This window comes from Delphinus delphis, chromosome 7 (genome assembly GCF_949987515.2).
Source record: "Delphinus delphis chromosome 7, mDelDel1.2, whole genome shotgun sequence".
In the NCBI taxonomy this organism is placed as follows: domain Eukaryota; kingdom Metazoa; phylum Chordata; class Mammalia; order Artiodactyla; family Delphinidae; genus Delphinus; species Delphinus delphis.
The window spans coordinates 96,639,421-96,657,879 of NC_082689.1; positions in this window are offsets into that span (position 1 = coordinate 96,639,421).

Genomic DNA, 18,459 nt, shown 5'->3' on the forward strand with positions numbered 1-18,459 from the left:
GGTGAGTTGGGGTGCTGCATAAATCCAGAGATTGAAATGAGCACAGATACCGTTCCATAAGCCAGTAATAGACAAGATATACTCCTTGTTCAACGAAGTGGACTCAACACCCCCTATTCACCGCAGAGGAATATATCTGACTAGTAAGAATCTTAAAACCTATGTATTTATATGTCTCCGTAAGAGAATCAAGTGTGCATCGAGCGGCATAAACACAGCAGTGCAAATCAGCTAAACCCCATTGTAAAAATAAATTTCAAAATCAAAACACAAAGACAGTGAAAGAGAGAGAAATTCTTAAATAACTCATTCAGGCTTGTGATGAAACCTGGATTTACCACATCTACACCCACAGCTGAGTGAGGCATAAGGCTGGACACTTGGGGCTGTGAGGATTGGTGAGGTTCGGTGAGCAAATGCAGACCCTTTGAAGTAGTACTGCGTGCTACCCATTCCATGGGTCCCAACCCTCCAGGTTTAAGGGATTCTTCCTACAGCTAAAACATGCGTGGGAAACCCAGAGGATGGTCCACAGTGTGATCGGGCAAGGTTTCTAAAACGCATCTCATTATTCGTCCTCTGGTACTCGGGTTCGCCAGTCCAGACGCTTTACTAACAATCTCCCCACTTGGAGAGTCAGTGCTTGTAACCTCCTGTTTGGCACATCGTTTGGCAGCGATGCACTTGGCCAAAAAGGGCGTATGCGTTTTTTCCTGAGTATATTCAGGATAAAATGCATACACACTTTTTGGCCAACCAAGCAAGCGGGAAATTCAAATCTGCACTACAAAGAAGTCTCATCCTAACACGTACCCTAACCCTATCCCGCTACCGTACCCTAACCTGTACCTGAGACCGTACCCGTTCCCTAACCCTAACTCTTACCCTAAGCTGTACACGAACACTAACCCGTACGCTAACATGTACCCTAACAGTAACACATAGCCATACACTAAACTTTATCCTAACCCTACCCCGTATCCTAACCCTTTCCCTAAACCGTACCATAACCCGTATCCTAATCCTAACCCATCCCCTAACACTAACCCATAACCTAACCCGTACCCTAATCCTAACCCATACACTAACACGTACCCTAACCTTAACCCGTTGTCATACCCTACCCTGCAACCTAATCCGTACCCATTCCCTAACCCTAACCCTTACACTATCCCGTACCATAATCCTAACCTGTACACTAACACTAAACCGTACCCTAACACTTACCCTACTCCTAACCCGTGGTCATACCCTAAACTGTACCCCAAACCATACCCGTCCCCTAACCCTAACCCTAAACCTTACCCTAAACCGTACCCTAATCCTAACCCGTACACTAACACTAAACTGTACCCTAACACGTACCCTAACCCTAACCCTTTGTTGTTCCCTATCCTGTACCCTAAACTGTACCCCTTCCTTAACACTAAACCTAACCCTAACCCGTACCTAACACTAACCCATACACTAAACCTAACCATAACCCTGAACGTAAACCGTACCTGAATCCTAACCCATACCCTAACACTAACCCATACCTTAACCCGTACCCTAACACTAAACCATAGCCATACCCTAAACTGTACCCTAACACTAACCCGTACCATAACCATAACCCTAAACCATACTCTAAGCCGTACAATAATCCTAACCCGTACCCTAACCCTAAACCTTACCCTAAACCCTAATCCTTACCCCTAGCTTAATTTTGTTTTTTGTATTTAAAAAAATATTTTCTTGGGTTAAAACAAACTAGCAGAACAACAAAATAGAGGGCTTCGCTGGTGGTGCGGTGGTTAGAATCTGCCTGCTAATGCAGGGGACACAAGTTCGAGCCCTGGTCTGGGAGGATCCACATGCCATGGAGCAACTAGGCCCATAAGCCACAACCAGTGAGCCCTCGCATCTGGAGCCTGTGCTCTGCAACAAGAGAGGCCGCAATAGTGAGAGGCCCGTGCACCGAGATCAAGAGTGGCCCCCCACTTGCCACAACTAGAGAAAGCCCTCACACGGAAACTCAGACCCAACACAACAAAAATAAATAAATAAATAATAAACTCCTACCCCCCCCCAAAAAAAAAGAACAACAAAATAAAACAGAAAGTAACCTGAGTGTCCCTCAAAAAGCTAAGTCTGAAATAGTTGGTACTTCTGTTCTATGGACTGTTATGTAGCCTATAAAAAGTGTGAGAGCTAAATCTGTTTTTCTACAGTGAGAAGCATGATATTCCAGATGTATAGAACACCTGGATAAAATGAGAAATCTACACATTATGCTGGTCGTTTCAGTAAATGGGAAAGGATGGCAAGTGGTAAAATATTATCTTTTCCTTTAATTTTTTAAATTTCACTTGTTACAAAGAACTTCAATTATAATTGTACTTTAAAAAAGTAACAATGGAAATTTAAAAGAAAAAATATATATTGTGTGTTCAGTTACGTTTCATAGAATTATGAAATGCTCCACCCTCTGGCCATTACCTGAAAAAACAGCTTTAAAACCTATGCTAACTGTCACTTCATATGAACAAGTCCTGCAGGGCTGTAAAGGAAACCTGCCTTCATCATGTCTTGCGGGAGGTAAAGGCCAAAGTATTTCAAAATGTGGCACATATTTCAAGAAAACCATTTGAAGAACTAAGCTGTAATAACCGTTTGAAAAATAAAAGGACATGCCTGAAAGCTCAATTTCAAAGGATTATGAGACACATGCAAATCCAACCACACAGAGGTATCAGCTCACACCATTCAGAATAACCATCAGGAAAGAAACTACAAACGATCAATGCTGAAGAGGTTGTGGAGAAATGCATACCCTTAATTTGAAGTGGGACGTAACCTGGTAAGAGTCACTAATGGGAACAGGGTGGAGGTGCCTTTAAAAGGTAAATATTGAGCTACTATATGATCCAGCAGGCCCACTCCTGGGCCTATAACATAAGAAGACAGAATTGGAAAGACACAGGCAGGCAAATCTGCACTGCAGCAGTATTACAATAGCCAAGACATGGAAGCAACCAAAAGTCCATCAACAGATGAGTGGACAAAGAGGAACTGTTACATGTAGAGATGGAATATTAGCTCGGGAAAAAAATGAAACAATGCCATTTGCAGCACCATAGATGAGTCTAGAGGTAACCATGCAACTTGTAGTAAGTGAGAAAGCGAAAGACACCTAACGTATATCACTTATAGGTGTTACCTGAAAATTGATAACAATGAAGATATTTCCACAGAGAAAGGCAATCACAGATTCATTGAACAAACTTATGGTTCCCCAAATCGAAAGGTGTGAGGATTGGATACATTACGATATTGGGGTTAACATAGATATAGAAACACATGTGAAATATATAATCACCAAAGACCTACGGAATACCAAGAGAAGACTACTCAACATTGTGTCATAACCTACCTGGGAAAAGGTTCCGAAGAAGAATAGATATATGTATGTGTGTGAAAGAACCACATCTTGCACACCTAGAACAAAAAAAAAAAAACATTGTAATCAAATTTGCTGCGATAAAAAATAAAAATTAAATTAAAAATATGAACAAGAAATAATGAGACATAAACTGAAAGGAATTTTTCCTGGCACATCCCATTCTAATTTTCAACCTAGAACAGGACTTCCATTAAGGCTCTGTTGCCCTGGTAACCAGATTTGGTAAAGGAGAAACGCTGCCGCCTTGTGACTGTTTCACACAACAGCAGCTTTAAACCAAGAGGTAATGGTCACTTAATATTCAAAATATGTGCAGCACTGTAAAGGACACCGGGCCTCAAAAATGTCCTGGGGTCGTAATCGACCAGAAAATTCAAAAGACGTCAACATTTCAAGAAGACAATGTCAAGAGGCATATTTTATGCACATTTTGTCTTTTCTTTTTTTTCTCTTTAAAATAAAAGGGAATTGAAAAATGCGCAACATCAGCAATGAATAAAGCCATGCAAATCCAATTACAGAAATGTTCACCTCACAGCCGTCAGAATGTTCTTCAGCAAAAAGTCTACAAAGAATAAATGCTGAAGGGGTTTCAGAGAACTGTGTACCCTCCAGCTGCTGGGGGGGATGTAAACTGGTAACAGCCAGTAGTGAGAACATAATGGAGGTGCGTTTAAGGGTAAAAATTGAGCTACCATGTGATCTGGTAGGTCCTTTGATGTGCCTATCACCTGAGCAGAGCAGAATGGAAAAGACACAGACTGGCAATCCTGCACTGCAGGAATATTTAACATAGCCAAGACTTGGAAGAAACCAAAATGTCCATCAACAGAAAAATGCACAAAGAGGAAGTGGTCCATGTAAACAATGGAATATAAGCCATGGAAAACAATGAAACAGTGCCGTTTGCACCACCATATAAGGACCTAGAGATAATCACTCAAATTAAAGAAAGAAAGTGAAAGACAGATATCCTATGACATCACTTCTAGGTGTTACCTAAAAGTTGATACTCATGAACTTATTTCCAAGAGAAGGAAAAGCATGGATTAAGAAAAAAAAATTATGTTTAACCAATGGAAAAGTGTAAGCAATGTGTGAATTAGGATATGAGGGTTAACAGACATGTACTAATACATATGAAATATATAATCACAAAATACCTATGGAATACCAAGAGAGGTCTAGGCAACACTCTGTAATAACCTACATGGTAAAGAATGCAAAGATAAATGACAGATACATTGATATAATGAACCAGATTCTGTACACCTAGGAGAAACAAAATATTTTTATCAAGTTTGCTCTGATAATTAATAAAAATTAAATTTATAAAACAAACAAGAAGTAAGGAGATATAAGCTCTTGGGGATGTGCTCTGGCACATTCCACTCTAATTTGCAGCCTACTAACACGATTTCCAGGAAGGCTCTGCTGCCCAAAAACCCAGAGTTGGAAATGTAGAAATTCTGCTGCCTTGTGGCCGTTTTCCGCAAGAGCGGCGTTAAGCCCACAGCTAATGTTCTCTTAACATTCACAAGGACTCAGGGCTGCAAAGGACACCTGCCCTAAACAACTGTGCTGAGGTAGGGAATGGACAATAAAATTCAAAACTGGCAAATTTTTCAAGACGATAGTATGAAGAGGTAAGTTTGACTCACTCTCTTGTTTAAAAAAAGGAAAATGGGTGAAAGCTCAACCTCAGGAATTATTAGACTCATGCAAATCTAATGTACAAAAAGGTTTCAACTCACACCAGTCGACTGACCATCAGCAAAAGGTCTACAAACAATAAATTCTGAAGGGGTTTTAGAGAACTGTGTACCCTCTAGCTGCTGGTGAGATGTAACGTGGTAAGAGCCAATAATGAGAACAGAAAGGAGCTACGATTAAAAGTAAAAGTTGAGGTACCATTCGATGCAGCAGGCACACCACTGGGCCTCTCACCTGAGAAGACCAGAATCGAGAAGACGCGGGCTGCAAAAGCTGCACTGCAGCCTTATTCACAATAGCCAAGACAGTGAAGCCACCAAAATGTCCATCAACAGATGTATGGATGAAGAAGAAGTGGTCCACGTTCACAATAGAATATTAGCCATGGAAAACAATGAAACACTGCTATTTGAGGTGCCATAGATGAGCTTGGAGATAATCACAGAATATGAGGTAAGTCAGAAAGCAAAAGACCTATATCCTATGATATCACTTATAGGCGTTATCTAATAACTAACACAAATGAACATATTTCCACAGAGAAAGACACTCACAGACTTAGAAATTAAGTATGCTTATCTAAAAGGAAAGGTGGGCAGAATGGATAAATTAAGATTAACGTTACCATACGTATACAAATACATATAATAAACATATATCAAAAAGACGGACCATATAGCAAGGGAGGTCTATGGAACACTGTAATATTTTACATGGGAAGAGGATCTGAACATGAATAGACATATATATTGTACAAATGAACCAGATTGTGTACATCTGGACAAACAATATCTAATCATTACCCCGATTAAATAAATTTTAAAAACCAAGATGTAATGAGACATAAACTTATGGGCGTTCCTCCTGGCACATTCCATTCTAACTTAAAACCTAGGACCACGACTTCCAGAAAGGCTCTGCTGCCCTAGTACCCAGATTTGGGAAAGGACAAATGCTGCCTCCTTGTGGCCGTTTCCCACAACAGCAGCTTTAAACCCAGTGCTAATGGTCACTAAATATTCACCAAACTTGCAGTTCTGTAATGACATCTGCCCTCCAAAAAAATCCTGGGGTCGAATATCCACCAAAAATTCAAAAGAGGGCAACCTTCCAAGAAGACAGCTTCAAGAGATAGATTGTACTCACACTTGACTTTTAACAGAAAGGAAAAAGGCGTGGAAAATGATGAATTTTAGGAATTTTTAAAGTCATGCAAACCCAAATTACAAAAACCTATCAGGTCACAGCAGTCAGATTGGCCATTAGCAAAAATGCTGCAAACTATAAATGCTGAAGGGATTGTGGAGAAGTTCGTACCCTCGGCTCTAAGGGAGACATGGTAAGAGCCACTAATGAAAACACAATGGAGGTGCTCTGAAAAGGTAAACATTGAGCTACTAGTCAATCAGTCATACCCACTGCTGGGACTATCACCTGAGAAAATGAGAATCAAAAAGTCCCAAGCTGGCAATCTTGCACTCCAGCAATATTTAATATAGCCAACACTTGGAAGCAATGAAAATGTCCCTCAACAGAGCAATGCACCAAGAAGTGGTCCATATACAAAATGGAATATTATTCCGATAAAAATATAAATTAAATTAAAAAAACAAACAAAAGTAAGGAGACATCAGCCTTTGGGGGTTTATCCGGGCACATTCCACTCTAATTTATAACCGAGGAAGACCACCGGCCGGAATCTCTGTTTCCCTAGTACCAGCATGGGGAACAAAGAAAGGCTGCCGCAATCTGGCCGTTACCTGCAAAAGCAGCTTTAAAGCCTGTGCTAATGGTCACTTCATGTGAACAAGTACTGCAGGGCTGTAAATGAAACCTGCCCTCAAAATGTTTTGAGGGAGGTAATGGCCAATAAATTTCAAAATGTAACACATACTTTAGAAAACACTTTGAAGAGCTAAGCTGTAATCACAGTTTGAAAAATAAAAAGGACATGACTTAAAGCTCAATTTCAAAGGATTATGAGTCATATGCAAATTCAACCACAAAGAGGTATCAGCTCACACCAGTCAGAATATCCATCAGCAAGAAAACTACAAACAATAAATGCTGAAGCCATAAAAAGAAACGAAATCGAGCTATTTGTAATGAGGTGGATAGACCTAGAGTCTGTCATACACAGTGAAGTAAGTCAGAAAGAGAGAGACAAATACCGTATGCTAACACATATACCTGGAATTTAAGGGAAAAAAATGTCATGAAGAACCTAGGGGTAAAACAGGAATAAAGACAGAGATCTACTAGAGAATGGACTTGAGGATATGGGGAGGGGGAAGGGTAAGCTGTGACAAAGGGAGAGAGAGGCATGGACATATATACACTACCAAACGTAAGGTAGATAGCTAGTGGGAAGCAGCAGCATGGCACAGGGAGATCAGCTCGGTGCTTTGTGACCGCCTGGAGGGGAGGGAGACGCAAGAGGGAAGTGATATGGGAACATATGTATATGTATAACTGATTCATTTTGTTGTAAAGCACAAGCTAGCACACCATTGTAAAGCAATTATACTTCAATAAAGATATTAAAAATAAATAAATAAATAAATGCTGAAGGTGTTGTGGAGAAATGCATACCCTCAACTTTAAGTGGGATGTAACCTGGAAAGAGCCAATAATGAGCACAGAATCGTGGTGCATTTAAACGGTAAACCCCGAGATACCATATGATACAGGATGCCCACTCCTGGGCCTATAACATAAGAAGACAGAATTGTAAAGACACAGGCAGGCAAATGTGCAGTGCAGCAGTATTACAATAGCCAAGACATGGAGGCAACCAAAAAGTCCATCAACAGGTGAGTGGACAAAGAAGAACTGGTACATGTACAGATGGAATATTATCTAGGGAAAAAAATGAAACAATGCCATTTGCAGCACCGTAGATGATTCTAGAGGTAATCAGGCAAATTGTACTAAGTCAGACAGCAAAAGACACATATCCTATAATATCACTTATAGGTGTTAGCTAAAAATTGATACCAATGAAGATATTTCCACAGAGAAAGGCAATCACAGATTCATTAAACAAAGTTATGGTTCACCAAATGGAAAGGTGTGAGGACTGGATACATTAGGATATTGGGGTTAACATAGATATAGAAACACATGTGAAATATATAATCACCAAAGACCTACGGAATACCAAGAGAAGACTACTCAACATTGTGTCACAAGCTACATGAGAAAACGATCTGAAGAAGTATAGATACATGTATATGTGTAAAAGAACCACATCTTACACACCTAGAACAAACAAAACATTTTAATCAAATTTGCTCTGATAAAAAATAAACATTAAAAAAAGAACAAGAAAAAAAAGAGAGAAAAAAAGGGAAAAAAAAGAACGAGAAGTAATGAGACATACACTTAAGGGGCTTTTTGCTGGCACATTGCATTCTAATTTACAACCAGAACACGACTTCCATTAAAGCTCTGTCATCACTAATAAAGCAGCTTTATAAGCAATGTTGAAGGTAGCTTAAAAGAATTCTCACTAATTATTGACAGTAACAAGAAAACAAACAAAAGTAAAAATCTCACGGCAAAAAGTATACATAGAGTAAGGGTAGTAGATCAAACACTTATTAAACTTCTGTAAAGAATAAAAGACAACAGTAGTATTTTTTTTAAAGAGAGGGGCCAAATAAATCAGAACTGAAAGAGATGATGTTACAAGAGCCACCACAGAAATACAAAGTATCCTAAGATACACACAGGGTAACTCAGGGCTCAGACTGGACAGAGCCCACTCTCCATTCCCCTGTACATGACTTACAGGAGCCTCAGGAACTGAGGAGGGGGTCCTTGAGGAGAGGCACAAGATAGAAGATGTTAGGCATTAACATGACTGCATTCATTTTAAACGTGCCTGAACTACATTCACATGAGATGATTTTGTCCTGTTTGTACATCAGCACCTCTAGTCGGAACTGCAGATCTTTGGTTTCACCACCTCTATGACAGCATTAGCTTCACCTGCTGTGGACCGTCTCCTATAGGATTTCTAGAACCACAAAACATCGAAGCTTCACAGGACCCAGAGTCTGTGTGACTCCACTCAGAGTCTCAACTGCATTCAGAGACTCAGAGTCTCAACAGAGACTCCACTCTTGGAGAACACACACAAAGTAGTGTGCACATCAGGACCCAGGGGAAGGAGCAGTCACCCCGTAGGTGAATGATCATACCTAGCTGCTAGTTTTAGAGGGTCTCCTGCAGAGGTGGGGTGTGGCTGCGGCTCACCATGGGGACAACGACACTGACAGCAGAAGTTCTGGGAAATACTCCTTGGCGTGAACTCTCCCAGAGTCCACCATTAGCCCCACCAAGAGCAAGGTAGGCTCCAGTGCTGGGTCACCTCAGTCCAAACAACCAACAGGGAGGGAACCCAGCCCCATGCATCAGCAGACAAGTGGATTAAACTTTTTATTAAACTTTTATTTAATCCACAGACAAGCAGATTAAAGCTCTGCCCACCAGAACAACACCCAGCTCTACCCACCACCAGTCCCTCGCATAAGGAAGCTTGTACAAGCCTCTCAGATAGACTCAATCACTGGAGAGCAGACAGCAGAAGCAAGAAGAACTACAATTCTGCAGCCTGTGGAAGGAAAACCACATTCACAGAAAGATAGAGAAAATGAAAAGGCAGAGGACTTTATACCAGATCAAGGAACAAGATAAATCCTCAGAAAAACAACGAAATGAAGTGGGGATAGGTAACCTTCCAGTAAAAGAATTCAGAATAATGATAGTGAAGATGATCCAAGACCTTAGAAAAATAATGGAGGCAAAGATCGAGAAGATGCAAGAAATGCTTAACAAAGACCTAGAAGAATTAAGGAACAAACACCTAGAAGAATTAAAGAACAAACAAACAGAGATGAACAATACAATAACTGAAATGAAAAATACACTAGAAGGAATCAGTAGCAGAATAACTGTGACAGAAGAACGGATAAGTGACCTGGAAGACAGAAAGGTGGAAATCACTGCCATGGAACAAAATAAAGAAAAAGAATGAAAATAAATGAAGACAACCTAAGAGACTTCTGGGACAACATTAAATGCAACAACATTCGCATTATAGGGGTCCCAGATGGAGAACAGAGAGAGAAAGGACTCGAGAAAATATCTGAAGAGATTATAGTTGAAAACTTCCCTAGCATGGGAAAAGAAATAGCCACCGAAGTCCACGAAGCGCAGAGAGTCCCAGGCAGGATAAACCAAAGGAGAAAAATGCCGAGACACACAGTAATCAAATTGAAAAAATTAAAGACAAAGAAAAATTATTGAAAGCAACAAGGGAAAAATGACAACATACAACGGAATTCCCATAAGGTTAACAGCTGATTTCTCAGCAGAAAATCTACAAGCCAGAAGGGAGTGGCATGATAAATTTAACGTGATGAAAGGGAAGAACCTACCACCAAGAGTACTCCACCCAGCAAGTATCTCATTCAGATTTGATGGAGAAATCAAAAGCTTTACAGACAAGCAAAAGCTAAGAGAATTCAGCACCACGAAACCAGCTCTACAACAAATGCTAAAGGAACTTCTCTAAGTGGGAAACACAAGAGAAGAAAAGGACCCACTAAGACAAACCCATAACAATTAAGAAAATAATAATAGGAACATACATATTGATAATTACCTTAAACGTGAATGGATTAAATGCTCCAACCAAATGACACAGGCTCACTGAATGGATACAAAAACAAGATCCATATATATGCTGTCTACAAGAGACCCATTTCAGACCTAGGGACACATACAGACTGAAAGTGAGAGGATGGAAAAATATATTCCATGCAAATGAAAATCAAAAGAAAGCTGGAGTAGCAATACTCATATCAGATAAAATAGATTTTAAAATAAAGAATGTTACAAGAGACAAGGAAGGACACTACATAATGATCAAGGGATCAATCCAAGATATAACAATTATAAATATATATGTACCCAACACAGGAACACCTCAATACATAAGGCAACTGCTAACAGCTATAAAAGAGGAAATCAACAGTAACACAATAATAGCAAGGGACTTTAACACCTCACTTACACCAATGGAGATCATCCAGACAGAAAATTAATAAGGAAACACAAGCTTTAAATGACACAATAGACCAGATAGATTTAATGGATATTTATAGGACATTCCATCCAAAAACAGCAGACTACAAGTTCTTCTCAATGGCACACGGAACATTCTCCGGGATAGATCACATCTTGGGTCACAAATAAAGCCTCAGTAAATTTAAGAAAACTGAAATCATATCAAGCAGCTGTTCCGACCACAATGCTATGAGATTAGAAATCAATTACAGGGAAAATAACGTAAAAAACAAACACATGGAGGCTAAACAATACATTTCTAAATAACCAAGAGATCACTGAGGAAATCAAAGAGGAAATCAAAAAATACCTAGAGACAAATGACAACAAAAACACGATGATCCAAAACCTATGGGATGCAGCAAAAACAGTTCTAAGAGGGAAGTTTATAGCAATAAAAGGCTACCTCAAGAAACCAGAAAAATCTCAAATAAACAATCTAACCCTACACCTAAAGGAACTAGAGAATGAAGAACAAAACCCAAAGTTAATAGAAGGAAAGAAATCATAAAGATCAGAGCAGAAATAAATGAAATAAAAACAATAGCAAAGATCAATAAAACTAAAAGCTGGTTCTTTGAGAAGATAAACAAAAATGATAAACCTTTAGCCAGACTCAAGTAAAAGAGGGAGAGGACTCAAATCAATAAAATTAGAAATGAAACAGGAGAAGTTGTAACAGACACCACAGAAATACAAAGCATCCTAAGAGACCTCTACAAGCAACTCTATGCCAATAAAATGGACAACCTGGAAGAAATGGACAAATTCTTAGAAAGGTATAACCTTCCAAGACTGAACCGGGAAGAAATAGAAAATATGAACAGACCAATCACAAGTAATGAAATTGAAAGTGTGATTAAAAATCTTCCAACAAACAAAAGTCCAGAACGAGATGGCATCAGAGGTGAATTCTATCAAACATTTAGACAAGAGCTAACACCCAATCTTCTCAAACTCTTCAGAACTTTTCAGGGGAAGGAACACTCCCAAACTCATTATATGAGGCCACAATCACCCTGATACCAAAACCAGACAAAGATACTACAGAAAAAGAAAATTAGAGACCAATATCACTGATTAATATAGATGTAAAAATCCTCAACAAAATACTAGGAAACAGAATTAAACAACACATTAAAAGGATCATGCACCATGATCAGGTGGGGTTTATCCCAGGGATGCAAGAATTCTTCAATATACACAAATCAATCAATGTGATACACCATATTAACAAATTGTAGAATAAAAATATGATCATCCCAATAGATGCAGGAAAAGCTTTTGACAAAATTCAACACCAATTTATGATTAAAAGTCTCCAAAAAGTGGGCATAGAGGGAATCTACCTCAACATAATAAAGGCAGTATACGACAAACCCACAGCAAACATCATTCTCAATAGTGAAAAACTAAAAGCATTTCCTCTAAGATCAGGAACAAGACAAGGATGTCCACTCTCACCACTATTACTCCACATAGTTTTTGGAAGTCCTAGACACAGTAATCAGAGAAGAAAAAGAAATAAAAGGAATACAAATTGGAAAAGAAGAAGTAAAATTGTCACTGTTTGCAAATGACACGATACTACACATAGTGAATCCTAAAGATGCCACCAGAAAACTACCAGAGCTAATCAATGAATTTGGTAAAGTTGCAGGATACAAAATTAATGCACAGAAATCTCTTGCATTCCTATACACTAACAATGAAAGATCAGAAAGAGAAATTAAGGAAACAATCTCATTCACCATTGCAACAAAAAGAATAAAATACGGAGGAATGAACCTACATAAGGAGGTAAAAGACCTGTACTCAGAAAACTATAAGACACTGCTGAAAGAAATCAAAGATGATATAAACATATGGAGGTATAAACCATGTTCTTGGATTAGAAGAATCAATATTGTGAAAATGACTATAGTACCCAAAGCAAGCTACAGATTCAATGCAATCCCTATCAAATACCACTGACATTTTCTACAGAACTAGAACAAAAAAATCTTAAAATTTGTATGGAGACACAAAAGACCCCGAATAGCCAAAGCAGTCTTGAGGGAAATTAAAAGAGCTGGAGGAATCAGACTTCCTAACTTCAGACTATACTACAAAGCTACATTAATCAAGACTATATGGTACTGGCACAAAAACAGAAATATAGATCAATTGAACAAGATAGAAAGCCCAGAGATAAACCTACGTACCTATGGCTAACTCATCTATGACAAAGGAGGCAAAGATATACAATGAAGAAAAGACAGTCTCTTCAGTAAGTGGTGCTGGGAAAACTGGACAACTACACGTGAAAGAATGAAATTAGAACACTCCATAACACCATACACAAAAATAAACTCAAAATGAATTAGAGATCTAAATGTTAGACCAGACACTATAAAATTATTAGAGGAAAACATAGGCAGAACACTCTATGACATAAATCACAGCAAGATCCTTTTTGACCCACCTCCTAGAGAAGTGGAAATAAAAACAAAAATAAACAAATGGGACCTAATGAAACTTCAAAGCTTTTGCACAGCAAAGGGAAACATAAACAAGACGAAAATACAACCCTCAGAATGGGAGAAAATGTTTTCAAATGAAGCAAATGACAAAAGATTAATCTCCAAAATTTACAAGCAGCTCGTGTAGCTCAATATCACAAAAACAAACAACACAATCCAAAAATGGGCAGAAGACCTAAATAGACATTTCTCCAAAGGAGATATACAGATTGCCAATAAACACATGAAAGGATGCTGAACATCACTAATCATTAGAGAAATGCAAATCAAAACTACAGTGAGGTATCAACTCCCAGCAGTCAGAATGGCAATCATCAAAAAATCTACAAACAATAAATGCTGGAGAGGCATTTACTGGAGAAAAGGGAACGTTCTTGCACTGTTGCTGGGAATGTAAATTGCTATACCCACTAGGGATAACAGTATAGAGGTTCCTGAAAAAACTAAAAATAGAAGTACCATACGACCCAGCAATCCAACTACTGGGCATTTGCCCTGAGAAAACCATAATTCAAAAAGAGTTATATACAACAATGTTCATTGCAGTTCTACTTACAATAGCCAGGACATGGAAGCAACCTAAGTGTCCATCGACAGATAAATGGATAAAGAATATCTGGCACATATATAAATGGAATATTACTCAGCCATAAAAAGAAACAAAACTGAGTTATTTGTAGTGAGGGGGATGGACTTAGAGTCTGTCCTACACAGTGAAGTAAGTCAGAAAGAGAAAAATAAATACCGTGTACTAACAGAGATATATGGAATCTAAAGAAAAAAGTTTATGAAGAACCTAGGGGCAGGACAGGATTAAGGACACAGACATAGAGAAAGGACTTGAGGACACGGGGAGGGGGAAGGGTAAGCTGGGACGAAGTGAGAGAGCGCCATGGACATATATACATTACCAAATGTAACATCGATAGCTACTGGGAAGCAGCCACATAGCACAGGGAGATCAGCTCGGTGCTTTGCGACCACCTAAAGGGGTGGGATGTGGAGGGTGGGAGGGAGATGTAAGAGGGAGGGGATATGGTGATATATGTATATGTATAATTGATTCACTTTGTTATACAGCAGAAACTAACACTCCATTGTAAAGCAATTATACTCCAATAAAGGTGTAAAAGGAAAATAAAAAAGAAAGAAGCCCAGAGATAAACCTACACACCTATGGTCAACTAATCTATGACAAAGTAGGCAAGACTATACAATGGAGAAAAGACAGTGTCTTCAATCAGTGGTGCTGGGAAAAATGGACAGCTACATGTAAAAGAATGAAATTAGAACACCCCCTAACACCATACACAAAAATAAATTCAAAATGGATTAGAGACCTTAATGTAAGACCGGACAGTATAAAACTCTTAGAGGAAAACACAGGAAGAATACTCTAACATAAATCACAGCAAGATCTTTTTTGATCCACCTCCTAGAGTAATGACATAAAAAAGAAAACTAAACAAATGGGACCTAATGAAACGTAAAAGCTTTTGCAAAGCAATGGAAACTACAAACACAAAAAGACAACCCTCAGAATGGGAGAATATATTTGCAACTGAATCAATGGACAAAGGATTAATCTCCAATATATATAAACAGCTGATGCAGCTCAATATTAAAAAAACAAACAACCCAATACAAAAATGGGCAGAAGATCTAAATAGACATTTCTTCCAAAAAGATGTAGAAATGGCCAAGGAGCACATGAAAAGCTGCTCTACATCACTAATTATTAGAGAAATGCAAATCAAAACTACAATGAGGTATCACCTCACACCTGTTAGAATGGACATCATCAGAAAATCTACAAACAACAAATGCTGGAGAGGGTGTGGAGAAAAGGAACCCTCTTCCACGATTGGTGGGAATGTAAATTGATAGTCACTATGGAGAACAGTATGGAGGTTCCTTAAAAAACTAAAAATAGAATTACCATATGATCCAGCAACCCACTACTGGGCATATACCCAGAGAAAACCATAAATCAAAAAGACACATTCACCACAATGTTCATTGCAGCACTATTTACAATAGCCAGGTAATGGAAGCAACCTAAATGCCCACAGACAGACGAATGGATAAAGATGTGGTACATATATAAAATGGACTATTAGCCATAAAAAGGAATGAAATTGGGTCATTTGTAGAGACGTCGATGGATCTAGAGACTGTCATACAGAGTGAAGTAAGTCAGAGAGAGAAAAACAAATATTGTATATTAACGCATATATGTGGAACCTAGAAAAATGGTACAGATGAACCGGTTTGAAGGGCAGAAATAGAGACACAGATGTAGAGAACAAATGTATGGACACAAAGAGGGGAAAGCCATGGGGGGGGGTGGCGGTGGGAGGAGTTGGGAGATTGGGATTGACATGTATACATTTATATGTATAAAATAGATAACCAATAAGAACCTGCTGTATAAAAAATAAATAAAATAAAATGAAAAATAAAATTTTTTAAAAAACGGAAAAAAGTTATTCCCTTCACATACATGTATTTATATGAATGAATTATTTCCATGCTTACATCCATAAGTACAAAAAAGAGGAATAAAACCTACCTTGAAACAAAAAAGAAAAAAACAAAACAGAACCCACCAGTTATACAGATGAAAACCCTATCAGGGCACTTGCTTCAGTGGTAGACAATTCTGAAGTTGGTCAGAGGTGGGGAATCATCTCGCATGCAGCCAGCAGCTCCCCCGCAAGGAGTGTCCTCATTACAAGCCTGGGGGACCGTGCCGAGGCATCTGTGAGTAAACGGGAGATGAGCCCCAGGCCAGCTGCTGCTGAACTGTTCCCAACCTTCCCAGGTAAAACACCTGAATATGTACAAGGACTTGAAAGCCTAGAGGAAGGGCCATGGAGCCACACGAGTGACAGCATGCCAGCCGACTTGGTGCCTGCAGGCCAGCCAGGATGGTACTGGCCCTGGGTGCTCTTCTGGAAGATTTCCATTTCCCTGCCTGAGATACCCGTCCTGTCCCTGCCCCCACTGCTTTTTTCCTTCCTCACCTCTGCCCAGGGAGAAATTCCAGCAGCAGGTATGGGTGACACATCCTCTTCTTTAGCAGGTGGCAGCCTGGCAACTGCTGCAGAAAGTCCAGCAGAGCCCCACTCACACTGGGCCACCCACAAAGCCGTGGCCTCTCACTCCCTCCCACCAGCCCAGCCCCGAGACTGCTGACAGGGCAGAGAAAATGGCGTCAGGCACGGCTGCAGGGGCTCTTGCTGCCTGGAGTGGTATTTATATTGATCTCAACCCAGGCACACCTGGGGAGGGCTGGCCGGCAGGTAAGGCTGCCCAGGTCAGCCAATCATCACCCCTCAGGGGCTCACAGTTGCAGAAAATGGAACTTGCTGAACCGGCCAGGTCCAAGGAACAGGTGTGGGCTCCTGAGAGTCAAGATAGACAAGGGGCTGCAGCTTTGGCTTGTTTTCTAATCATTTTATCTGGCCCATGAGTGGGAGACAACTTCAAGAAAACACTCTCCTAATGAGAGGAACCCAGGAGTCAGGGAGAGGAGGGGTGGGTGGTGGTTGGAGACAGAGGCCTGGTGCCCCGGGTGCAGTGGAAGTCTCTGGAAGACCAGGTGGAGGGAGGCCGTACAGAGTGATGCCCAGGGTCACAGACCTGTCGCAGCTGCTGTTTGTTAGTTCAAGTCCTGCTCTGAGGTGCTCTGTGTCAGCTCTGAGCGACAGGTGAGCTGGGGGTGCTCTGCAATGAGGGCTATGTGCATGGTTCCTGTGTGCCCAGCCCTGCCACGGTACCTGCAAGGGTAGCTCTGTATCCTGGGAGGGGCCTGACCACAAGAGCCCCGTGGGCTGGGGTGGGGGTGGGGTACCTGCCCAGGTGAGCTCCATATTCTGGGATTGGTCTGACCACGAGAGCCCCATGGGCTGCTCGGGACCTGGTAAAGGATGTCAGGACAGTCAGTGAAGCCACCGAGGATATACCTCCAGTTGCTCCTAATTCCTACACCCTGCTGGTCATTCTACCAACCACCAGGACATGGTATTCTGTATTTGTCTTCAATGATGCCTTCTTTTGTATTCCATTAGTCCCAGAGTCACAAGAAATTTTGGCTTGTGAGTGGCAGGACTCAACATACAACTAAAACAATACTTCCGGGCCGTCTTGCCCCAAGGGTGCAAAAATTCCCACACCGTCTTTGGGGAAAGCTTAGGTAAAGACCTAAAAGTTCTACCTCTGGAAAAGGAAACCCTCCTTCAATACGCAGATGACATTCTGATCGCCAGCCCTACTAAGGAGGCCTCTGAACTACCAAGCCAATAAAGGATAGAAGTCGTCCAAAAAGAAGCTCAAATATCACAGACTGCGGTAACCTGCCTGGGCTTCATTCTCACAGAAGGTCGGAGAAGCCCATCCCAGGAAAGGGAAGAAACCATTTTCAGCCTTACCCCTTTCTCAAACTAGAAGACAGCTTAGGGGTTCCTGGGGAGGCCAGGGTTTGCTGCTTCTGGATCCCTAACTATAGTCTACTAGCTGGGCCTCTATATGAAACACTGAAAGGAAAAGATGATGATCCTTTTGAATAGAATCCAGAAGTGGCCTTTCAAGAATGGAAAGAGCAGTCAATTCAGACCCTTGCCCTGGAACTCCCTAATTTAG